This window comes from Macaca nemestrina, chromosome 17, assembly GCF_043159975.1.
Source record: "Macaca nemestrina isolate mMacNem1 chromosome 17, mMacNem.hap1, whole genome shotgun sequence".
NCBI lineage: Eukaryota > Metazoa > Chordata > Mammalia > Primates > Cercopithecidae > Macaca > Macaca nemestrina.
In genome coordinates this window covers 35,038,750-35,064,763 of record NC_092141.1, presented here as the reverse complement: position 1 = coordinate 35,064,763, position 26,014 = coordinate 35,038,750, and the positions used below count along the sequence as shown (strand labels likewise).

Sequence of the window (26,014 nt, the reverse complement as noted above, 5' to 3'; positions counted from 1 at the left end):
GGATGCAGTGGCTCATGCCTGTAATCCCAACATTTGGAGAGGCTGAGGTGGGTGGATCACTTGAGGCCAGGAGTTCAAGACCAGCCTGACCAACATGGTGAAACCTCGTCTCTACTAAAAATATGAAAATTAGCTGGGCGTGGTGGCGCAGGCCTGTAATTCCAGGTACTCAGGAGGCTGAGGCAGGAGAATTGCTTGAACCTGGAAGGTGGAGGGTGCAGTGAGCTGAGATCTCTTGACTGCACTCCAGCCTGGGTGACAGAGCGAGACTCCACATAAAAACAAAACAAACAAACAAAAAAATACATACACAGAAAAAACAAGCGTTTCTTCAGACCAAGAATCATTTCCAGTATTAAGATAAATATTCTGCCAGGCCTGTAATCCCAGCACTTTGGGAAACCAAGGCAGGTGGATCACCTGAGTTCGGGAGTTCGAGGCCAGCCTGACCAACATGGAGAAACCCCATCTCTACTAAAAATACAAAAATTAGCTGTGTGTGGTGGTACATGCTTATAATCCCAGCTACTTGGGAAGCCGAGGCAGGAGAATCGCTTGGACCCAGGAGGTGGAGGTTGCAGTGAGCCGAGATTGCGCCATTGCACTCCAGCCTGGGCAACAAGAGCGAAATTCTATCTAAAAAAAAGAAAAATAAAATAAATATTCTTAATTTTGGATAGTTTTTATCCAGTGAATTAAATGAACATTGGTCTTAGCATTTCTCTGAAGTAGGGAAAACCAATGCTCTGTGATTATCTGAAAGCTTAAGTAATTTGGTAGTGAAGCCAGACCGAGAGCCAAGGTCTCTGAATTCTTCCTTTCTCTGAATTTCTAATATAGTTTATTATTTTCTCCAAGAAATTTCAGGAACCCATTTGAAATGATTTGAAGTTTTCCTATCTCTGAGAGGCTTTTTTTATCTTTCTGGTTGTGAAGGGAACCCAAACACCAGGATGCTATTATTAATCAAGAGAAGAAAGCTTAAGATGAGGTATTGGAGAAAGAAAAAATAAAGTTAAGGAAAGACCAACTTGAAGGTGATTTTATTTTGTTTTGTTTTGAGACAGAGTGCCGTCCCAATTATGTTGCCCAGGCTGGCCTTGAATTCCCAGACTCAAGCAATCCTCCTGACACAGCCTCCCAAGTAGCTGGGACTACAGGTGTGCACCGTGGTGCCTGACTTCCAAATTGAAGTTTTGTTATATTAGGTGCTGGTGGATCCTAGGAAGTAAATACTGGGCTGATTAGATTAAAGTCAGTCATGAACTGAGTTTGTTACATTGCAGCCTAACTGAAAAGGGCAGAGGGCATCTTTACCAAGATATGGGCAAGACTCTAGTTAAGAGATAGTTAAGAGTTCATTCCTTAGATTCACAGAGACCAAACAGTGGAAAAAACAAAAGTTCATTCCTGATCTGTGAAAAGTCTGTTATTGATTATACACACAAAAGGGTAAGCAGGCAGAGTATAGATAGGTGAAATCAATCCAAAGATACTCTCAAGGACCCCCCCCTTTTTTTTTAAGATGGAGTTTCACTATTGTTGCCTAGATTGGGGTGCAATGGTGTGATCTCGGCTCACCGCAACCTACGTCTCCCAGGTTCAAGCAATTCTGCCTCAGCCTCCCAAGTAGCTGGGATTATAGGCATGTGCCACTGCATGCCACCATGTGCCCAGCTAATTTTGTATTTTTAGTGGAGATGGGGTTTCTACATATTGGTCAGGCTGGTCTCAAACTCCCGACCTCAGGTGATCCACCCACCTCCACTTCCCAAAGTGCTGGGAATACAGGCGTGAGCCACCATGCCCTGCCTCAAGGACACATTTTTAAGCAATAGCGTTAACTTCCTCTGGTTTTGTTTTTTTTTGGTTTTTTTTGAGACGGAGTCTGGTTCTGTCGCGCAGGCTGGAGCGCAGTGGCCGGATCTCAGCTCACTCCACCTCCCAGGGTCACGCCATTCTCCTGCCTCAGCCTCCCGAGTAGCTGGGACTACAGGCGCCCGCCACCTCGCCCGGCTAGTTTTTTGTATTTTTTAGTAGAGACGGGGTTTCACCGTGTTAGCCAGGATGGTCTCGATCTCCTGACCTCGTGATCCACCCGTCTCGGCCTCCCAAAGTTCTGGGATTACAGGCTTGAGCCACCGTGCCCGGCCAACTTCCTCTGGTTTTTAACTGAGATTTTCTAGGCATAGAGACTACTGAGAAATTTGTTTTTTTCTTTGGTCAGTCAACTAAGCAGTAGGCAAGATAGCCAAGAACTTCTATTACACTTAATTTTGTTTTGAGACAGAGATCCCACTTTTTTGTTTCTCTTTTTTTCCTTTTTTTTTTTGAGACAGGATCTCACTGTGTCATCCAGTAGTGTGATCACAGCTCACTGCAGTCTCTACCCCTTGGGGTTAGGCAATCTGCACATCTCAGCCTCTTTTTTTTTTTTTTTTGAAATGGGAGTCTTGCTTTGTCACCCAGACTGGAGTTCAGTGGCATGATCTCGGCTCACTGTAACCTCCACCTCTTGGGTTCAAGTGATTCTTGTGCCTCAACCTCCCGAATAGCTGGGATTATAGGCATGTACCATCACACCAGGCTAATTTTTGTATTTTCAGTAGAGATGGGGTTTCACTGTCTTGGCCAGGCTGGTCTCGAACTTCTGATCTTAAGTGATCTGCCTGCCATGGCCTCCCAAAGTGCTGGGATTACAGGCGTGAGCCACCATGCCTGGCCCATCTCAGCCTCTTGAGTAGGTGGGACCACAGGTTCGCTTCATCATGCCTGGCTACTTTTTTCATTTTTTTGTAGAGACGGGGTCTCCCTATGTTGTCCAGATTGGTCTCAAACTCCTGGGCTCCAACGATCTTCCCACCTTGGCCTCCCAAGTGCTGAGATTAGAACCATGAGTTATCATGCCCAGACCACACTTAGTTTCTTCCTTCCTTCCTTCCTTCCTTCCTTTCTCTCTTTCTCTCTTTCCTCCTTTCCTTCCTTCCTTCCTTCCTTCCTTCCTTCCTTCCTTCCTTCCTTCCTTCCTTCCTTCCTTCCTTCCTTTCTTTCTCTCTCTCTCTCTTTCTCTCTCTTTCTTTCTCTCTCTCTCTCTCTCTCTCTCTTTCTTTCTCTCTCTCTCTCTTTCTTTTTCTGAGATGGAATCTCATTCTGTTACCCAGACTGGAGTGCAGTGGCGCGATCTCAGCTCACTGCAAGCTCTGCCAACTGGGTTTACCCCATTCTCCCACCTCAGCCTCCCGAGCAGCTGGGGCTACAGGCGCCTGCCACCACGCCCGGCTCATTTTGTATTTGTATTTTTATTAGAGACGGGGTTTTACCATGTTAGCCAGGATGGTCTCGATCTCCTGACCTTGTGATCTGCCCACCTCGGCCTCCCAGAGTGCTGGGCTTATAGACGTGAGTCACCGTGCCCAGCCTACACTTAGTTTCTTAATCATCAAAAGTAGTATATAACTCAGTACTGGACCTAGAAAAATTCAGCTCAATGTAGTATCCTTGGGACAGTTTGTTTTATTTAATACTAAATATAAAATCTATATTAGAGGCCAGGCATGGTGGCCCATGCCTGTAATCCCAGCACTTTGGGAGGCCAAGGCGGGCAGATCACAAGGTCAAGAGATAAAGACCATCCTGGCCAACATAGTGAAACCCCGTCTCTACTAAAAAATACAAAAATTAGCTGGGCGTGGTGGTGCGTGCCTGTAGTCTCAGCTACTCGGGAGGCTGAGACAGGAGAATTGCTTGAACCCAAGAGGTGGAGGTTGCAGTGAGCTGAGATTGCACCACTGCACTCTAGCCTGGCAACAGAGTGAGACTCTGTCTGGAAAAAAAAATAAAAATAAAAAATCTGTATTAGCATTCTCCAGAGAAACAGAACCAGGAGGGTAAATATGTAAGAGGGGATTAGGACTTGGCTTATTTAGTTATGGAGGCTGAGAAGTTCCACAACATGCTGTCTGCAAGCTCAAGAACCAGGAAAGCTGGTGGTATCATTCAGTCTGAGGCCAAAGGAGCTCGGATTGCCAAGGGGAGAAAAAGATAGACGTCCTGGTTCCTGAAGAGACTTGACCTTTGTTACCTAATCCCACTGAGGTGCTATGGAGAATTAAAATCTTTCAAGTAAGTCATGCATAAACTAGCTTTTGATACTGAAATGTCTTTTTTTTTTTTTTTTTTTTTTTTGAGACGGAGTCTCACTCTGTCACCCAGGCTGGAGTGCGTGCAGTAGTGCGATCTCGGCTCACTGCAAGCTCCGCCTCCCGGGTTCACACTAGTCTCCTGTCTCAGCCTCTCGAGTAGCTGGGACTACAGGCACCCGCCACACCATGCCCAGCTAATTTTTTGTATTTTTAGTAGAGACGGGGTTTCACCGAGTTAGCCAGGATGGTCTCGATCTCCTGACCTTGTGATCCACCCACCTCGGCCTCCCAAAGTGCTGGGATTACAGGCATGAGCCACCGCACCTGGCCTATTGGTGTCTTCTGACCCCGTAATATATGTAAATTATTCATCATATGTGGGTGAGCTGTTGGTAGCTTAAGCCAAAGAAACAAACTGCAGCCGGACGCAGTGGCTCACGCCTGTAATCCCAACACTTTGGGAGACTGAGGCAGGAGGATTGCTTGAGCCCAGGAGTTTGAGGCCAGCTCAGGCAAGATGGTGAGACCCTGTCTCTGTATAAAAAAAAACTAGGTGTGTGTGGTGATGTGTGCCTGTACTCCCAGCTACTTGGGAGGCTGAGATGGAAGGATCCCTTCAGCCCAGGAATTCAAAGCTGCAGTGAACTGCTATCATGACAATGCACTCCAGCCAGGGTGAGAGAGCAAGACCGTGTCTCTAAAAAGAAAAAAAGACGAAGCTGGGTGCGGTAATCTCAGCACTTTGGGAGGCCAAGGTGGGCAGATCACTTGAAGGTCAGGCATTCGAGACCAGCCTGGCCAACCTGGTGAAACCCCGTCTCTACTAAAATTCAAAAATTAGCCAGGCCTGGTGGCATGCACCTGTAATCCCAGTTACTCAGGAGGCTAAGGCAGGAGAATTGCTTGAACTTGGGAGGTGGAGGTTGCAGTGAGCAGAGATTGCACCATTGTACTCCTCCAGCCTGTGTGACAGAGTGGGACTCCCTCTGAAAAAAAAAAAAAAAAGAAAAAGAAAAGAAACAAACCTCTTTTCTTACCAAAGCAAACTTTTATAACACTGGACAATATGTGCTAATAATCAGAGCTGTTGCCTGAAATGAAATCCATTTAGAATAGTCAGTGTGTGATGAAAGTAGTACTGTCATCACTTTTTTGTTGTTTTTGCAGTTGTATAATTTTATTTGATGACCAGTGGTTGGTTCTTATCCACACTGAGTGTCTGTAGATTTTGAAAGTGGTAACAGGTATATAAGTAACCAAAGTATAGAGCTTGTTTTAGTGAATCTTTATCTTCATTACATTTTCTGGACAACCACATAGGGATACACTGTGTGAGACATTACTTATTCCTTTGGGCCAGACAGCTTTGTTGAGCCTGCTATCAATGTGTGCATCTGGGGTCCTCTTCTCCCTCATGGCAAATTTCCAGATATCTTTGAGTGCCTGAGAGGCTTGCTTCTTAGAGGCTCACTCCATGAATGCACTTGTGAATCTCAATAGTGTATTCTTGGGTTACCACCTGGTTGATGGCAGAACAGCCTTTCTTCTTACCACCCTTTGCGGGAACCATTCTGCTGCGCCCAAATTGGAAAGCTGTCATCACTTTAAAGCTGGGGCTTCTGGCTGGGTGCAGTGGCTCATGCCTATAATCCCAGCACTTTGGGTGGCTGAGGCAGGTGGATCACTTGAGGTCAGGAATTTGAGACCAGCCTGGCCAACGTGGTGAAACCTTATCTCTACTAAAAATACAAAAATTAGCGGGGTGTGGTGGCAGACACTTGTAATTCCAGCTACTCAGGAGGCTGAAGCAGGAGAATTGCTTGAACCTGGGAGACACTGGTTGTAGTGAGCCGAGATTGCACCACTGCCGATCATACCATTGCACCTGGTCCACAGAGTAAGACGGCATCTCAAAAAAAAAAAAAAAAAAAAAAAAAAAAAAAAAAAAGCTGGGGTTTCTTTTAAGTGCTATTTGCTGGGAAGATATTACCTGAAGAGTTACTTTTTCCTTTTCTTTTCTTTTCTTTTTTTGCATTCAGCAAAGTGTTTTTGAGGATCAGTTGCTGAACTGAATGAAAATCAGATTTTATGCCACTTGCAGAATTGAGATGATTTAGAAAACATTCATGTTGCTTCAAAGGAGAAGCATAAGCATTATTAGTCATAACTTAAGATTTACTTCCTTCCAAAAGCTAAGCACTTCTACCGTTGGCATTCTATTTATCTTCATTTTTACTATGTAAAGGATAGGACTTAATCTACTTTAAAAGGAGAGATGTGTCAAGACTGTGAGAAGCTGAAGACAGCTCATCCTAAATTAGGATGGAAAAGTCCCATTTACTAGGTTCCTGAATGGACCCTCTGCATTACCCAGCTATTCAGCTGGGAATGGTTTTACTATTATGAAGACATTAATTTTGTAGCTGTAAAGGTACTGGTTTGGTTTTTGCTTATCTTATTCTTCCAGAACTTTTTTTTTTTTCCCCAACAAAAAGTGGAACCAGTAGATTTTTTTTTTTTTTTTTTGAGATGGAGTCTCGCTCTGCCGCCCAGGCTGGAGTGCAGTGGCCGGATCTCAGCTCACTGCAAGCTCCGCCTCCCGGGTTCACGCCATTCTCCTGCCTCAGCCTCCCGAGTAGCTGGGACTACAGGCGCCGCCACCTCGCCCGGCTAGTTTTTTGTATTTTTTTTTTTTTTTTTTTTTTGAGACGGAGTCTCGCTGTGTCACCCAGGCTGGAGTGCAGTGGCGCGATCTCGGCTCACTGCAAGCTCCGCCTCCCGGGTTTACGCCATTCTCCTGCCTCAGCCTCCGAGTAGCTGGGACTACAGGCGCCCGCCACCACGCCCGGCTAGTTTTTTGTATTTTTTAGTAGAGACGGGGTTTCACCATGTTAGCCAGGATGGTCTCGATCTCCTGACTTCGTGATCCACCCGCCTCGGCCTCCCAAAGTGCTGGGATTACAGGCTTGAGCCACCGCGCCCGGCCTGTATTTTTTTTCAAGTAGAGACGGGGTTTCACCGTGTCAGCGAGGATGGTCTCGATCTCCTGACCTCGTGATCCGCCCGTCTCGGCCTCCCAAAGTGCTGGGATTACAGGCTTGAGCCACCGCGCCCGGCCGGAACCAGTAGATTAATGAAGAATCCACATCTTAGTTTTAACTTGTGTTGCCAGGTATCACTGTGCATTCACTAAAGTGCTTTACAAAATATTTTAATATTTGGGCTATATTTAGTGAAGTATGGTACAATTGGAGAGAGGTACTGTTTTAGAACTTTTCTCCAGAGAGACAAAAAGAACCTTTCCTTTTAAGAAAAGTCCTTTGACTATTTCCATAGTCCCTGGCAAAATTAAGTTGGAAAAGGCAGCTTTTTCAGCCAGATATATTTTTATTTTTACCTCCTCTCCAACCTGAACCAGTGTCCCAACTGAAATGTGTCATTCTTATCAGTGATAGTATATTCTGGGAGAAAGTGTTCCTTAGTGCGTCTAGAAGTAAAAAGCTTATGCCACTTCAGCCTGCACATCAATTTTAATAACTCTCTAAAATTGTTTATACCAACTCCCTCCACCTCACATCTGTTCACATCTGCTCATCTTTCAGATATGATACTTAAGAAAGTATCATAGGCTGGGCGCGGTGGCTCATGCCTGTCATCCCAGCAGTTTGGGAGGCCAAGGTGCGTGGATCACTTGAGGTAGGGAGTTTGAGACCAGCCTGACCAACATGGAGAAACCCTGACTACAAAAAATACAAAATTAGCCAGGCGTGGTGGCTCATGCCTGTAATCCCAGCTACTTGGGAGGCTGAGGCAGGAGAATCGCTTGAACCCGGGAGGCGAGGTTGCTCTGAGCTGAGATCGCGCCATGGCACTCCAGCCTGCGCAACAACAGCGAAACTCCATCTCAAAAAAAAAGAAAAAGTATCATTGCTCAACCAGAGAAATGCCAGTCTTTATCAAAGTCATAGTTGCATATAACAGCAGTCTTTGGTATGTGTGCAAGTTTGCATTACTTTGTTTTATTATTGTTTAAAGAGCCTTTCTTGCCAGTTGTGGTAACTCACACCTGTAATCCCAGAACTTTGGGAGGCCAAGGCAGGAGGACCTCCTGAGCCTAGAAGTTCAAGACCAGCCTGGGCAACAACCGAGAACTTGTTTCTACAAAAAATAAAATAGTTACCCAAGTGTGGTGGCAATCACCTGTAGTCTCAGCTTACTCGGGAGGTTGCTGCAGGAGGATCACTTGAGCCTAGGAGTTTGAGGCTGCAGTGAGCTATAATGGTGCAACTGCACTGAAGCCTGGGTGACAGAGCGAGCCCTGTCTCTTAAAAAAAGAAAGGTTTTCTGTATTACAAAAACGAGGCCAGGCGCAGTGGCTCACGCCTGTAATCCCAGCACTTTGGGAGGCTGAGATGGGTGGATCATGAGTTCAAGAGGTCGACACCATCCTGGTTAACATGATGAAACCCCGTCTCTACTAAAAATACAAAAATTAACTGGGCATGGTGGTATGCGCCTGTAGTCCCAGCTACTTGGGAGGCTGAGGCAGGAGAATCACTTGAACCTGGGAGGCAGAGGTTGCAGTGAGCCGAGATCATGCCACTGTACTCCAGCCTGGCAACAGAGTGAGACTCCATCTCAAAAAAAAAAAAAAAAAACCACGATTCCACTCTTGAAAACAAGTTGATAAATTGCCTTTTATTAAAGGTGTAAGTGCCTAAGTATTAAACTTCACATGAGAAAACAAAAACTGTATTAGTTATGGTTAAGTGTTTGTTTGTTTGTTTGTTTGTTTGTTTTGAGACAGAGTCTCGCTCTGTCGCCCAGACAGGCTGGAGTGCAGTGGCGCAATCTCGGCTCACTGCAAGCTCCGCCTCCCGGGTTCACGCCATTCTCCTGCCTCAGCCTCCTGAGTAGCTGGGACTATAGGTGCCCGCCACCGCGCCCGGCTAATTTTTTGTATTTTTAGTAGAAACGGGGTTTCACCGTGGTCTCGATCTCCTGACCTTGTGATCCGCCCGCCTCGGCCTCCCAAAGTGCTGGGATTACAGGCGTGAGCCACCGCGCCCGGCAGTTAAGTGTTTTTAAGAAAGTTACGTAATTAAAAGTTGTGCTGCTGTCTTGCACTGAAACTAACAGGTAAACCATGGAGAAACTGTCGTTTCTTAGTGAGGATTGCTCTGACTGTATTGTTTAAAATTACTACCCTACCCAATACTGTCTATTTCCTTACACTGCTTCATTTATTTAATTTATTTTATTATTATTATTATTATTTTTGAAACAGGGTCTTACTCTGGTTGCCCGGGCTGGAGTGCAGTGGCATGATCTTGGCTCACTGCAGCCTCAACCTCCTGGGCTCAGGTGATTCTCTCACCTTAGCCTTCCAAGTAGGTGAGATTGTAGGCATACGCCATCTCACCTGGCTAATTTTTTGTATTTTTAGTAGAGACGAGGTTTGCTGTATTGCCAGGCTGGTCTCAAACTCCTGGACTCCTGCAGTCTGCTCACCTTAGCCTCCCAGAGTGTTGGGATTACTGGTGTGAGCCACTGCGCCTGACCTATTTTTTTTTTTCATAGCATTTATCACTTTTTTTGTATGGCTGGGGGATAGGGTCTCTTTGTCACCCAGGCTGGAGTGCAATGACACGATCATGGCTCCTTGCAGCCTCAACCTCTGGGGCTCAAGTGAGCCTCCCATTTCAGCCTCCCGTGGAGCTAGGACCAGAGGGGCACACTACCACACCTGGCGTTTTGTTTTTTTTTTTTTTGTAGAAATGGGGTCTCCCTATGTTGTCCAGGCTGGTCTTGAGCTCTTGGCCTTAAGCAGTCTTCCCGCCTCAGCCTCCTAAATTTCTGGGATTACAAACATGCGCTGTGATGGCTGGCCAGTTCCTAGTTTCTTTATCTGTGAAAATGGGACTAATCACACATACCCAAACTATCTCAAAGGGCATCTTGAGAAGATGGAGAGAGAGAGAATCATGTGAAAAAGCACTTAGAAAATTGTAAAACTCCCTGCAAATGTAAGATATTGTTAATCACCTTACAAAAACCACCTTTTTAAAATGATTTGGAATCATAGATTCTAAAAGTTGATTCTAGTGGTCATCTAGTCCACATTCTTAGCTACTGAAAGAAAATAGCCGGGCCCTGTGGCTCAAGCCTGTAATCCCAGCACTTTGGGAGGCCGAGACGGGCGGATCACGAGGTCAGGAGATGGAGACCATCCTGGCTAACCTGGTGAAACCCCGTCTCTACTAAAAAAATACAAAAAAAAACTAGCCGGGCGAAGTGGTGGGCGCCTGTAGTCCCAGCTACTTGGGAGGCTGAGGCAGGAGAATGGCATAAACCCGGGAAGCGGAGCTTGCAGTGAGCTGAAATCCGGCCACTGCACTCCAGCCTGTGCGACAGAGCGAGACTCCGTCTCAAAAAAAAAAAAATAAAAATAAAAAAAAGAAAAGAAAATAAACCCTTTTGCATAATTCTCGATGAATGGTAATTGCTTTTGCTTCATTATTTTTCTATTGCTGTTGAACAAGTTCAAATTGTTCTTCATGTTCGTTTAAAATTGCCTTCCTTCAAAAACTTTAATTTATTAACTTATTTTATTTTTTTTGAGACGGAATCTCGCTCTGTCGCCCAGGCTGGAGTGCAGTGGCCGGATCTCAGCTCACTGCAAGCTCCGCCTCCCGGGTTTACGCCATTCTCCTGCCTCAGCCTCCCGGGTAGCTGGGACTACAGCTGCCCGGCTGTTGTTTTTTTTTTTTTGTATTTTTAGTAGAGACAGGGTTTCACCAAAGCCAGGACGGTCTCGATCTCCTGACCTCATGATCCGCCTGCCTCAGCCTCCCAAAGTGCTGGGATTACAGGCGTGAGCCACCGTACCCAGCCAATTTTTGTATTTTTAATAGAAATGGGGTTTCACCATATTGGTCAGGATGATCTGAAACTCCTGACCTTAGGTGATCCACCCGCCTCAGCCTCCCAAAGTGCTGGGATTACAGGCATGAACCACCGTGCCTGGCCTAGGTGTTGGATCCACTTTCTTTTTTTTTTTTTTTTTTTTTTTTGAGGCGGAGTCTGGCTCTCTTGCCCAGGCTGGAGTGCAGTGGCCGGATCTCAGCTCACTGCAAGCTCCGCCTCCCGGGTTCACGCCATTTTCCTGCCTCAGCCTCCCGAGTAGCTAGGACTACAGGCGCCCGCCACTTCGCCCAGCTAGTTTTTTGTATTTTTTAGTAGAGACGGGGTTTCATTGTGTTAGCCAGGATGGTCTCGATCTCCTGACCTCGTGATCCGCCCGTCTTGGCCTCCCAAAGTGCTGGGATTACAGGCTTGAGCCACCGCGCCCGGCCCTTTTTTTTTTTTTTTTTTTTTTTTTTTTTTTTGAGATGGAGTCTCGCTGTGTCTCCCAGGCTGGAGTGCAGTGGCGTGATCTTGGCTCACTGCAAGCTCCGCCTCCTGGGTTCACGCCATTCTCCCGCCTCAGCCTCCCAAGTAGCTGGGACTACAGGCGCCCGCCACCACGCCCAGCTAGTTTTTTGTATTTTTAGTAGAGACGGGGTTTCACCGTGTTAGCCAGGATAGTCTCGATCTCCTGACCTCGTGATCCACCCGCCTCGGCCTCCCAAAGTACTGGGATTACAGGCTTGAGCCACCGCGCCCGGCCTGGATCCACTTTCATGCCAATCTAAGGGTAAGAACATTGAGCTGTGACTCTGACCACTGTATTCTTAATCTGCTGTTCTGTCTTTCTAGCATGAAGTATTAATATAATTTGCATATCAGGCTTATCTCCAGGTTTAGCACATACACCCAACACCCTGCTTTCCATACCAGACCATTTGTGCCTCCGCAAACAAGTGGTTTAGTTTTACAGCTGCATGCCTTTCATTATAGTTGTTGACTACCCTTCTTCTCAATCTGGTAAATTCTTACCCAGTCTTCAATGACCTGTGCTGCTGTTCTCCCTTCTTTCTCACTGTCCCTTGAAGTATTTGTTTCATTGTCTGGATTTTCTTTGTTTTTTTTTTTTGAGACGGAGTCTTGCTCTGTTGCCCAGGCTGGAGTGCAGTGGCATGATCTTGGCTCACTGCAACCTCCGCCTCCTATGGTCAAGCAATTCTGCCTCAGCCTCCCGTGTAGCTGGGACTACAGGCACCAGCCACCACACATGGCTAATTTTTGTATTTTTAGTAGAGACGGGGTTTCACCATGTTAGTCAGGCTGGTTTCGAACTCCCGACCTCAGGAGTTCGCACCACTGCACTCCAGCCTGGGTGACAGAGTCTCAAAAAACAAACAAACAAAAAACCAGAAATGATTTAATCTTTGCTGTTGAAGCAGATCAACAATGCCATTTGTCTGTTTAGAAATAAGATTTTTCCAGGATTCTGTTAAAAGAAGATAAATTGTCAGTATAACAGTAGCTTCTGTCTTTACATACTGTCTTCTTAGTACTACACACTGGTGGCACATGATGCATTTAGTGCATAGTAGCATGATGTGGAGATCAGACCATAATGCTTTACTTTAGGGCGTCCAGGGGAAATTTAACAATTCTCAGTAACTCTCAGCCTTAATGGCTTGGTTATTGTTAAAATTCGTCTTTATCAAAGGAAGCACCTGGTAATGATATTTCTCCTGGCCCAACATGCTGGGTATTAACTGGAATTGCTGACTGATTTGCAGTGGGGAAACCCTGAGAGCAATTTCATGTTTGTCCACAAATTATCATTAGCAGTTTCATTTGCAGATTGAAGGAGCAGAAGGAGTGGGCTCTTTGCCAGTTACAGCTTCCCTCCGATTAGGGTGTTAGTTCAATTATGTCCAATTAACTTTTATTATAGATAGTGATGATAATTACTTGCAAGTCAGTTTTTGGCTGCAGTTAAACCAAGACTGAAGTATGAACTTGATGGATTTTAATAACTGGTATGACACATTTCACACCCTCACTCCACTGCAGTTATTTCTTTTTCCAGGCCTCTTTTAGTCAAGAGGTCAAAGCATTGAAAAAATCCATCTCACAATTAAAACATACTGTCCTTACTTTGAAGAGCCTTGTAGGATCATATTTTAAAGAATCTATTAGGAGCAGTCTAATGGCTTTTTACATTCTGAAATCATACCCTTGAGTTCACTGTTGCTTATCATAGGAGAATAGACTGAGATAAAACTAAATGTCATTCATAGCAATATATCCTTATTTTAAAATTATAGTAATTGGCAAAGTACAGTCTGGTTTTCTGATTGCATTTTAAATTATCTTCTGGCCGGGCGCGGTGGCTCAAGCCTGTAATCCCAGCACTTTGGGAGGCCGAGACGGGTGGATCATAAGGTCAGGAGATCGAGACCATCCTGGCTAACCCGGTGAAACCCCGTCTCTACTAAAAAATACAAAAAACTAGCCGGGTGAGGTGGCGGGCGCCTGTAGTCCCAGCTACTCGGGAGGCTGAGGCAGGAGAATGGCGTGAACCTGGGAGGCGGAGCTTGCAGTGAGCTGAGATCTGGCCACTGCACTCCAGCCTGGGTGACAGAGCGAGACCCCGTCTCAAAAAATAAATAAATAAATAAATAAATAAATAAATAAATTCTCTTCTAAGTGCAAAAGAAAACTTGGTTTGGGCACTTTAAAAATCAGTAGGACATTGGCTGTAATCCAGTGCCTGCAATCCCAGCATTTTAGGGGGACAAGGTGGATTGCTTAAACCTAGGAGTTTGAGACCAGCCTGGGCAACATGGTGAAACTCCTTCTCTACAAAAAATATTTTATAAAATTAGCTGGGTGCGGTGGCACATGTCTGTAGTCCCAGATGCCCAGGAGGCTGTGGTGGGAGAATCAGCTGAGCCCAGGAAGTCATGGCTGCAGTGATTGCATCACTGTGCTCCAACCTGGGAACAGAGTGAGACGCTGTCTCAAAAACAAAAGAAGTCTGGGTGCGGTGGCTCACACCTGTAATCTCAGCACTATGGGAGGCCGAAGCGGGAGGATCACTTGAGGTCAGGAGTTCGAGACCAGTCTGCCCAACATGGTGAACCCCTGTCTATACTAAAAATACAAAAGTTAACCGGGCATGGTGGCATGTGCCTGTAGTCCCTTCTACTCGGCAGGCTGAGGTGGGAGAATCGCTTGAACCTGGGAGGCAGAGGTTGCCGTGATCTGAGATCCCGTCACTCCACTCCGGGCTAAGTGACAGAGCGAGACTCCGTCTCGAAAAGAAAATCAACAGGACACTGAGGACACATTTCTTTAGCTGTATAGGAATTTTAGGGTTTTTTTTTTTTTTTTTTTTTTGAAACGGAGTCTCACTCTATTGCCCAGACTGGAGTGCGGTGGTGTGATCTTGACTCACTGCAACCTCTGCCTCCCTGGTTCAAGTGATTCTCCTGCCTCAGCCTCCTGAGTAGCTGGGACTACAGGTGCATGCCACCATACCTGGCTAATTTTTGTATTTTTAGTAGAGATGGGGTTTCACCAAGTTGGCCAGGCTGGTCTGAAACTCCTGATCTCAAGTGATCTGCCCACCTCAGCCTCCCGAAGTGCTGGGATTACAGGCATGAGCCACCATGCCCAGCTAGTATGTTTTTTTTTTTTTTTTTTTTTTTTGAGACAGAGTCTCGCTTAGTCGCCCAGGCTGGAGTGCAGTGGCGCGATCTCGGCTCACTGCAAGCTCCGCCTCCCGGGTTCACGCCATTCTCCTGCCTCAGCCTCCCGAGTAGCTGGGACTACAGGCGCCCGCCGCCTCGCCCGGCTAATTTTTTGTATTTTTAGTAGAGACGGGGTTTCACAGTGTTAGCCAGGATGGTCTCGATCTCCTGACCTTGTGATCCGCCCGCCTCGGCCTCCCAAAGTGCTGGGATTACAGGCGTGAGCCACCGCGCCCAGCTAGTATGTTATTTTAATAGAAGGTTACATATCTTTGAGAAGTAACCCTTATAAGGTAGATAAAGAGGGATAGAAACAAGGGACATAGTTCGCTTTTCTTGAAGAGGACTCGTAGGTCCCCTTCTGCTTTCTTCAAACTTTCCTATCAGTATTGTTCTTTGATAGTTACCCTGAAAAGTGAATGGACTTACAAGCAAAATATTTTTAAAATTTTAATTTTATTTGGATTTTTAAATTATTTCTTAAAATGTTGTGAGTATAAGCAAAATCTTATCTCTTTAAAATGCAAAAGACAGGCTGGGCACTGTGGCTCACGCCTGTAATCCCAGCACTTTTGGAGGCTGAGGCAGGCGGATCATTTGAGGTCAGGAGTTTGAGAGCAGCCTGGCCAACATGGTGAAACCCCGTCTCTACAAAAAATACAAAAATTAGCCGGGTGTGGTGGCATGTGTTTGTAGTCCCAGCTACTCGGGAGGCTGAGGCAGGAGAATCGCTTGAACCCAGGAGATGGAAGTTGCAGTGAGCCGAGATCGCAGCACTGTACTCCAGCCTGGGTAACAGAGCAAGACTTTGTCTCAAAAGAGAAAGAAAGCAAAAGACAAGTTGATTCCAACTGGCACGGTTATTAGATTTGCAGGTGACTTGCTGCTGTTTTCATTTTGGATGTTGCCCGCCTTGGTATCCTTTATTGTTGTGTACTCTTTCTAAGGGTGTATCAGTTTCCTTGGATATCTTTATGGGCTTGGCTGCATAAAAATTTGGTTGAGCTGGGAGCTGTGGCTTATGCCTGTAATCTCAACACTTTGGGAGGCCGAGACAGGCAGATCACCTGAGGTCAGGAGTTTGAGACCATCCCGACCAACATGGAGAAACCCTGTCTCTACTAAAAATACAAAAAAAAAAATTAGGCGGGCATGGTGGTGCATGGCTGTAATCCCAGTTACTTGGGAGGCGGAGGCAGGAGAATTGCTTGAACCTGGGAGGTGGAGGTTGCATTGAGCCCATATCAAACCATTGCACTCCAGCCTGGGCAAAAAGAGGAAAACTCTGTTTCAAGAAAAAATTTTTTTTTGGTTGAATATGACAGAATATGGCAATGCATTTTAAGAGCCTAGTTTTTGTTAATGTTTAAAGTTGGGGGATAAGTTGATGGCTGCTTGCAGAAGGGTCATAACACACTTGTTCTACCTCTAGAACTTCCCAGGCCACACTAACAAGGAAAGAAGAGGAAAGGGGGAGTATATAAACATCATCCTCGTACTACAAAGCTTTTCATCGGTTGTTCCTGAAAACCACTCTGCTATAGAATAACGAAGTCCCTGCTGGCCAGCTGCTGTTGGTGTGAAAGTGGAGAAGTTAGCTGTAGTGGGTACTTTTCAGGAAGTTGGAGATAAAGTTTGTGATGTCATTTGAAACTTTTTGGATGATGTGAGGAAAGAATGTCAAAACGGTTATACTCTGGAAGATATAACAAGGCTTTCTTTTAAAATATAAGAGTTTGCATGACACTTGATGAAGTTCTGGATGTGTGTTTAGAAGGAAGGGCCTTGAAAAACTCTTATTAAAATGTGAGCATGGGATGGGCAGGGTGGCTCACAACTGCAATCCCAGCACTTTGGGAAGTCAAGGCAGGAGGATCACTTGAGCCCTAGAGTTCAAGACCAGCCTGGGCAACATAGTGAGACCCTGTCTCTACAAAAAACTTTAAAATTAGCCAGGTGTGGTGGTGCGTGCTTGTAGTCCCAACTGTTGGGTGGGGGTGTTGGGGGTCGGGAAGACTAAGGTGGGAACAGTTGAGCCCAGGAGGTTGAGGCTGCAGTTGTGATCATACTACTGCACTAAATGAAGCCTGGGCAACAGAGTGATACCCTATCTTTAAAAAAAAAAAAAAAAAAAGATAAAAAAATGAAAACTGAACACGGCAGTTAAAGAGATGGCAGTGAATGTCAGGTATGAAGAAGGGAGGATCATTAATAGTTCCTCCTTTAGGCCGGGCGCGATGGCTCAAGCCTGTAATCCCAGCACTTTGGGAGGCCGAGACGGGCGGATCACGAGGTCAGGAGTTCGAGACCATCCTGGCTAACATGGTGAAACCCCGTCTCTACTAAAAAATACAAAAAACTAGCCGGGCGAGGTGGCGGGCGCCTGTAGTCCCAGCTACTCGGGAGGCTGAGGCAGGAGAATGGCGTAAAAACCCGGGAGGCGGAGCTTGCAATGAGCTGAGATCCGGCCACTGCACTCCAGCCTGGGCGACACAGCGAGACTCCGTCTCAAAAAAAAAAAAAAAAGTTCCTCCTTCAAGGTAGGCATTTCTTTTTCTGTTTCTTCTTTCTCTCTCTTTTTTTTTTTTTTTTTTTTGAAATAGGGCCTAGCTCTGTCACCCAAGCTGGAGTGAAATGCTATGATCTTGGCTCACTGCAACCTCTACCTCCCGGGTTCAAGCAGTTCTCATGCCTTGGCCTCCCGAGTAACTGGGATTACAGGCACATGCCACCATACCTGGCTAATTTTTGTACTTTTAGTAGAGATGGGGTTTCACCATGTTGCTCAGCGTGGTGTTGAACTCCTGACCTCAGGTAATCCACCCGCCTCACCCTCTCAAAGTGCTGGGATTACAGATGTGAGCCACTGCGCCCAACCTATTTGTTTCTTCTTTCTTCAGACAGGGTCTCACTCTGTCGCCCAGGCTGGTGTGCAGTGGCACAATCACAGCTCACTGAAGCCTCAAACTCTTGGGTTTAAGCAATTCTCCCACCTTAGCTCCCAAGTAGCTGGGACTGCAGGCACACACCACCACACCTGGCTAATTTTTTTAAGACATGGTCTCAGTTTGCTATCCAGGGTGGTCTCAAATTCCTGGGCATGGCCGGGCATGAGTGATTCTCACCTTTAATCCCAGCACTTTGGGAAGCCAAGGCAGGCAGATTACCTGAGGTAGGAGTTGGAGACTAGCCTAACCAACATGGTGAAACCCAGTCTCTACTAAAAATACAAAAATTAGCCGGGTGTGGTGACATGTGCCTGTAATCCCAGCTACTTAGGAGACTGAGGCAGAAGAATCACTTGAACCCAGAAAGTGGAGCCGAGATCGCACTCCAGCCTAGGTGACAGAGGGAGACTCTTGTCTCAAAAAAAAAAAAAAAATTCGTGGGCTCAAGCGATCTTCCTGACTCAGTCTCCCAAAGAGCTGGGATTGCAGTCATGAGCCACGGCACCTGGCTCAGGATAGGTGTTTTTCTTTTTGCTTTCCAATGGCAAAATTCTCTATCTTTAGAATAAGGGAGTCCGTGAATGCTCACAGTGGAAGCATTCCCAGAACAGAGTGGAAGTAGGGAGATAATTTGAAGTGTAGGCACTGGAGAAAATGTTATTCAAAAAACTGTTGAGAAGAAATTGGAAGTCGATGAGGCAGAAAGATACAGGAAACCTATTCCAGGTGGCAAGAACCCCAGTGGCACACTCACCCATGTGATTCTCCATTAAGATAAATGAGAGTAGTTGCTAACAGACCACTCTCACCTCTTTTTGACCCCCAACCTCACCCTTTCTAGACTTCAACCTTGTATTTTTTAAGATAAGAAAATTTGGCCAAGCATGGTGGCTCACACCTGTAATCCCAGCTTTTGGGAGGCCGAGGTGGGCAGATCACGAGGTCAGGAGATCGAGACCATCCTGGCTAACACGGTGAAACCCCATCTCTACTAAAAATACAAAAAAAAAATTAGCTGGGCATGGTGGTGGGCACCTGTAGTCCCAGCTACTCCAGCTACTCAGGAGGCTGAGGCAGGAGAATGGCATGAACCCGGGAGGCGGAGCTTGCCATGAGCCGAGATCGTGCCACTGCACTCCAGCCTGGGCAACAGAGCAAGACTCCGTCTCAAAAAAAAAAAAAAAAAAAAAATTGAAATATATAGGACATTTGCAAGTATGCTAGAAATAATTTTTTTTCTTTCAATCATTTGAGAGTGTTGCTGACCTGATGCTCCATCATCCCTGAATACTTTAGTATTTCCTATAAACAAGGGGCATTTTCCAACTTTACAATACAACTGTCAAAATTAGGAAAGTAACATTGACACATTACTTCCATATAATTATCAGATCCTCTTCAAATGTTGCTTATTATTGTACCAGTTATATGCTTTATAGCAAAAAGGATCCAGGTCAGAATCACACATTGCATTTATTTTTCATGTTGTCTTAGTCTCCTCCAGTCTGGAACAGTTTCTTCAGGCCTTCTTTGATGTTCATAACCTTGATGCTATTAAGTTATTTTGTAGAAAGTCCCTCAGTTTGGACTTGTCTGGTGATTCCTCGTGTTTAATTTAGGTAACACATCTTCAGCAGGAATATCACAGGAGTGATGCTGTGTTGTTCATTGCATGATTTCAAAAGGTACAGAATTTTGATTTGTATCAGTACTGATAATGTTTGATCACTTGATTAAAGTGGTGTCTGCTAGGCTTTTCCAAAGTAAAGTTACTCATTTTCCCTTTGTAATTATTATTTTTAGGAGACAGGGCTTAGAAACTATACAACTATTCCATTCCTTTTCAGTCTTTCAATGTATTAGTTTGTTTACATTAGTATGAACTAATGACTTCCTGTTTTATTCAATGAAATATAATCTTTTGTTTATTTTGATGCTCAGGTTATTCCAGATTTGGCCACTAAATCAAGAAAAATAATTTTTTTTTTTTTTTTGAGACAGAGTCTTTGCTCTGTCACCCAGGCTGGAGTGCAGTGGGGCGATCTCGGCTCACTACAAGCTCCACCTCCTGGATTCACGCCATTCTCCTGCCTCAGCCTCCCGAGTAGCTGGGACTACAGGCGCCCGCTACCACGCCTGACTAATTTTTTTGTATTTTTAGTAGAGATGGGGTTTCACCGTGTTCGCCAGGATTGTCTCGATCTCCTGACCTTGTGATCTGCCCGTCTCGGCCTCCCAAAGTGCTGGGATTACAGGCTTGAGCCACCGCGCCCGGCCTAAGAAAAATAATTATATAAATATATGTTTAGTCATAAAGATGCCCAAATAATCTGCCATTCTTTTATTTCAAAAGATTGACAGATACTCCCCAAACTAACACCTTCAGGCAATGGTAGAAAAGAAAAATTCACAACTGTTGTATTCCTGGTAACATGTCTGCTTTACTCAGTGTACCCACTCACTGTCTTCTCTAATTTCTACTGTGTAAACCTCTCAGGGGTTTCCCTCACCAACTGAGCATCTTGTGACTTCTTTGTCCTTTGATATTTCACTATTATTCTTTGAGCACTTTCTTTCCTGCACAATAAGATATATTAGACTCATCTAGTACTTTCTCTGCCTCAGTCAGTTCTCCAAGGAGCCTTGGTTCCTTTCGATGGAAAATGCAGTATTTAGAGACCAAGAGTAGGCCCTACTGGGGCTCATTGAAATTGGATGGGAGTGATCACTGCATCCAGTACTCTTCTCATTCTGTTTGGGTAGCTTCCATTTCTAATTCAGTTGAAGTGACTTAATAGAACTGGGTAAAAGTTGGTGAGTAACTGAGTTGGTAAGGGAGGTCCCAAAGAGAGAAGAAATTAAAGAGGACAGTGGGCCAGACGCGGTGGCTCACGCCTATAACCCCAGGAATTTGGGGGCCCAAGGCAGGTGGATCACGAATTCAGGAGTTCAAGACAAGCCTGGCTAAAATGGTGAAACCCCATCTCTACTAAGAATACAAAAAATTAGCCGGGCGTGGTGGTGGGCGCTTGTAATCCCAGCTACTCGCGAGGCTGAGACAAATTGCTTGAACCCGGGAGGCAGAGGTTGCAGTGAGCTGAGATCCTGGCACTGCACACTCCAGCCTGGGCGACAGAGCGAGTCTCCATCTCAAAAAAAAAAAAAAAAAAGGGACACAGAATGAAGATGTGTACGAGTAATAGAAGAATTTTCAACTTTTGTTTTCTACCACTATCCATAAGATTACTTCTCGGGGGGTGGTAGCTGTTTTTTTTTTTTTTTTTTTTTTTTTTTTTTTTGAGGTATCTTTGAGATAAAAGAAAGGAAAGGCCAGGCGCTATGGCTTACATCTGTAAGCCCAGCACTTTGGGAGGCCGAGCAGGCAGATCACCTGAGGTCAGAAGTTCAAGACCAGCCTGGCCAACATGGTGAAAATCCATCTCTACTAAACTAAAAATACAAAAATTAGGCGGGCGTGCTGGCGGGCATCTGTAATCCCAGCTACTCCGGAGGCTGAGGCAGGAGAATCGTTTGAACCTGGGAGGCGGAGGTTGCAGTAAGCCAATATTGCGTCATTGCACTCCAGCGTGGATGACAGAGTGAGACTCCGACTCAAAAAACAAAAGTAAATTAATTTTAAAAGGGAGGGCAAGTTACAGTATTTGGGCATCTTTAGGGTTACGTGTGTATTTATAGGATTTTTCCCTCGATTAACTCAATGCTAAAATAATGTTGACTTAAATGAACTTGTTTGGTGGGACTTAATATGTAGTATAAGATGCATATTTAACAGGTTAGAAGCAGTCACACACTTTGATAAATAACAATACTGAGGCCAGACGCAGTGGCTCATGCCTGTAATCCCAGCACTTTGGGAGGCCGAGGCAGGCGGATTGCTTGAGCTCATGAGTTCCAGACCAGCCTGGGCAACATGGCAAAAACCTATCTCTATAAAAAACAAAAAAATTAGCCATGTGCAATGGTGTGCTCCTATAATCCCGGCTACTCGGGAAGCTGAGGCAAGAAGATCCCTTAAGCCTAGAAGTTGGAAGTTGCAGTGAGCTATGATTGCACCACCATACTCCAGCCTGGATGACAGAGTGAGACCCTGTCTCAAAAACAAACAAACAAACAGAAAAGCAATTCTGAATCACTATTGAATTTCTCAGGGCCACAGAAGGGAGCCAAATAATTCTGCTGATCATTGAGTGAGTTGTGGTACTTTGAACACTTTAGAGGTTTAAAGAACTGCTTTAGGCCAGGTGTGGTGGCTGACGACTGTAATCCCAGCAATTTGGGAGGCCGAGGCGGGCAGATTACCTAAGGTTGGGAGTTTGAGACCAGCCTGACCAACATGGAGAAACCCCATCTCTACTAAAAATTCAAAATTAGCTGGGTGTGGTGGCACATGCCTGTAATCCTAGCCACTTGGGAGGCTGAGGCAGGAGAATCAATTGAACCCAGGAGGCGGAGGTTGCGGTGAGCCAAGAGCATACCATTGCACTCCAGCCTGGGCAACAAGAGCGAAACTCCATCTCAAAAAATAGACTACTTTATTAGTTTTTTGTTTTGCAGGCAATTCCTGAAATGAGGAAGCTTCCTAAAGTGAATTTCAGAATCTTTTTTTTATCTGTGTGTTTAGCTATGAAAGTATTATTCTAACAGGGACTGTATATCTGTTTTTCCTTCCTGCAGATTGACCCAGCATTCCAAATTTCATTAGCTAGTTATGGTCGGCCAGGTGTGGAAGGAGGTGCTCCACCTCTTCCTTTAAGCTTTCAATTCTTGGGCCCCTTTAAGGCTTAGCAGCCTCTTCAGCTTTCAGAGACCATTTAGCTTCAGAAACCTGCTAATTTCTTGGATATGTGGAGTGTGAACCATAAATCTTCAAGTTATAGTGAGTCTCAGTAACAAGCATTGTAAGTGCTTTGATTTTCACTAAGGCTATATAGAAGCCTTTGCCAAAGGTTATTACATATCAGGATTTCTCATGGTCCATACTCAGGCTGGGGGAGGAGAAGGAAAGGCCTAAAGGGAATGGAATGCATTAATGTATCAAACTTGTCTTTCCGTATTACCTTAAAATCTGCCTTGGCAAGATTGGCAAACTAGCCCTAGATAGCAGAAGAATAGAAGATACAGTGGGGGACGGGCATGCTGGCTCACGCCTGTAATCCCAGCACTTTGGGAGGCCGAGGCGGGCAGATCACGAGGTCAGGAGATTGCGACCATCCTGGCCCACATGGTGAAACCCCATCTCTACTAAAAATACAAAAAAATTAGCTGGGCATAGTGGCGGGTGCCTGTAGTCCCAGCTACTTGGGGGGCTGAGGCAGGAGAATGGCGTGAACCTGGGAGGCGGAGCTTGCAGTGAGCTGAGATTGCGCCACTGCACTCCAGGCCGAGCGACAGAGCAAGACTCTGTCCCCCCCAAAAAAAAAGAAGAAGAAGATGATACAGTGAAGAGCAATGTGTTAGCTATAAGTAAAACTTCATTCTCCCTGCCCGGAATTTACTATCCTTTCTAAAGCTCTTCACTAGAAATGTACAGCAAGGCTTTGTGCACAGAGAAGTAGTTCTAAGAAGTTGTAAGGCCAAATGGATACATAGTGGATACATGGCCAAGGACACATGTGAAATCCTTTTCCCCAGAAAATTCAAAATAATATAGGGAGCAGGGAGATGCTTCCTGCTAGAGACCTGGGCGGGCTCTATGATGCCCAGCTTCCAAAGGATGTCACAGCACAAGTGTCCAAATGGAAACTGACTTAGGAAAGGTATGAGTTGAGAGTAGGTTCAAAGTCGGGGTTTACTTCTCACATTCAGGGAGAGAATGAGGATACAAGGGGAAGGGTTTTCTGTGCTAGGATTGCTTGAGAATGAGAAGTAACTATTCCATCATTACTTGTATTGTTCTTTGATACAGTTTACTCTGTGTGAATGATACAGCTCTCCCCTGGGGGAATAAAAGTCTGACCACTTCAACCTTTTCTTTGCCTCTATATAGTCATTTTCCCTGTGGATTCTTGCCTTGGTTATAGTTGCTGTCTTATCCTTCACTTTGAAAGGATTTTCACTATGAATTGATTCCGAAGTGTTAGGCTGGCCAAAGCATAAAAATGAGTTAGATTGCAAAGTGTTGGCCTGGGAGAGGTGATTCCTCCAACTCATCAGGAAGTCAGTAATTACATGCACACTTAAAACAAAACAAAAACCTGTGGCCAGGCATGGTGGCTCACGCCTATAATCCCCAGCACTTTGGGAGGCCAAGGTGGACAGATCATGAGGTGAGGAGATCGAGACCGTCCTGGCCAACAAGGTGAAACCCCATCTCTAGTAAAAATATAAAAATTAGCTGGGCGTGGTGCCTCCCGCCTGTAATCCCAGCACTTTGGGAGGCCAAGGCAGGCGGACTCACAAGGTCAGGAGATGGAGACCATCCTGGCTAACATGGTGAAACCCCATCTCTACTAAAAATAAAAAAAAAATTAACAGGGCATGGTGGCACACGCCTGTAGTCCCAGCTACTCGAGAGGCTAAGGCAGGAGAATCACTTGAACCTGGGAGACTGAGGTTGCAATAAGCCAAGATCGCGTCATTGCACTCCAGCCTGGGCTACAAGAGCGAAACTTCATCTCAAAAATAATAATAATAATAAAACCACAGCTTAGAATTGTATGTTTTTTTTGTATATAATAGTGTAATAAGGGATATAATATGTGCTTGTTAAATATTGACTGGAGAGGCAGCTGTGGAACCGTTCAATGTTTTTCAGACATTTTATGCCCACAATAGAGATTGCATCTCAATAAACATACACATATAATATAGATAACAGTCATGAAACAATAAGTATGCTTACTATTATTTTGTGGCATTTTAAATTCAACACTTTTAAAAGGCTGGTCACAGCGTGCAGATTGGAAAATATTTAATGGAATGATCACATGTCTAGGAACTAAGAGATTCAATACCAGATCCACTGACCCAGCTTTATATCACAAAACAAGTTATTTAATCTTTCTGAGCCTAGGTTTCCATATCTGTAGAAAGAAAATAATACTTGTTCTATCTAGAATAAGATTGTTTTAAATTTCAAATTAAGGCCGGGCACAGTGGCTCATACCTGTAATCCCAGCACTTTGGGAGACCGAGGTGGGACGATCATTTGAGTCCAGGAGTTTGAGACCAGCCTGGGAAACATGGTGAGACACCATCTCTACATAAAGGAAAAAAAAATTAGCTGGGCATGGTGGCTCACGCCTGTAGTCCCACCTACTTGGAAGGCTGAGGTGGGAGGATCACTTGAGCTCAGGAGGTTGAGGCTTCAGAGAGCCATAATTCATGCCATTGGATATTGAAGCCTGGGTGACAGAGCAGAACCCTGTCTCAAAAAAAAACTTGTTTGTTTTTTGAGACAGAGTCTCGCACTGTCGCCCAAGCTAGAGTGCAGTGGTGCAATTTCAGCTCACTGCAACCTCCATCTCCTGGGTTCAAGCGATCCTCCTGCCTCAGCCTCCCAAGTAGCTTTGATTACAGGTGCCTGCCACCACGCCCAGCTAATTTTTTGTACTTTTAGTAGAGACAGAGTTTCACCATGTTGGCCAGGCTGATCTCGAACTCCTAACCTCGTGATTCGCCCACCCGGGCCTCCCAAAGTGCTGGAATTACAGGCTTGAGTCACTGTGCCTGCCAAAAATTTGTTTAAATCAAATAACGTATGTAAATGTGTTTCAAAGTATAAAGAGGCTGAGCACAGTGGCTCATGCCTGTAATCCCAGAACTTTGGGAGGCTGAAGTGGGCGGATCACTTGAGGTCAGGAGTTCAAGACCAGCCTGGCCAAAATGGTGAAACCCCATCGCTACTAAAAATACAAAAATTGCCCAGGCGTGGTGGTGCACAACTGTAGTCCCAGCTACTCGGGAAGCTGAGGCTCAAAAATTGCTTGAACCCAGGAGGCGGAGGTCCCACTGCACTCCAGCTAGGTGACAGAGCAAGACTCAGTCTCCAAAAAAAAAAAAAGTATGAAGAAGTGTAAAGCAGTGGTTTGGTTCTGTTGTGACTTCTGTTTCATGGGAAAGTAATAATTCTTAATTGCCTTTTTTTTTTTTTTTTTTAAAGAGAGGCGATCTTACTCTGTTGCCCCGGCTGGAGTACAGTGGATATTCACAGGTACAATTATGGCACACTGCAAGCTCAGGCTCCTGAGCTCCAGCAATTCTGTCATCTCAGCCTCCTAAGTAGCTGGGACTACATGTTTATGCCACCACACTT

The 26,014-nt window shown here is 45.3% G+C and overlaps 1 protein-coding gene across 12 annotated transcripts in view; it reads left to right on the top strand.

Moving 5' to 3' along the window:
* LOC105476408 (family with sequence similarity 222 member B) overlaps window positions 1-26,014 on the top strand; it is a 108,568-nt gene that overhangs the window by 47,828 nt on the left and 34,726 nt on the right. Inside the window, exon 1 of one of the 12 annotated variants that reach the window (XM_011732388.3) lies at window positions 14,819-16,394. The exons of the other annotated variants lie outside the window; for them this stretch is intronic. The gene's annotated coding sequence lies outside the window, so the exon portion shown is untranslated. Of the gene's footprint in view, window positions 1-14,818; window positions 16,395-26,014 lie in introns of those variants that run through there. 12 annotated transcript variants of the gene reach the window in all.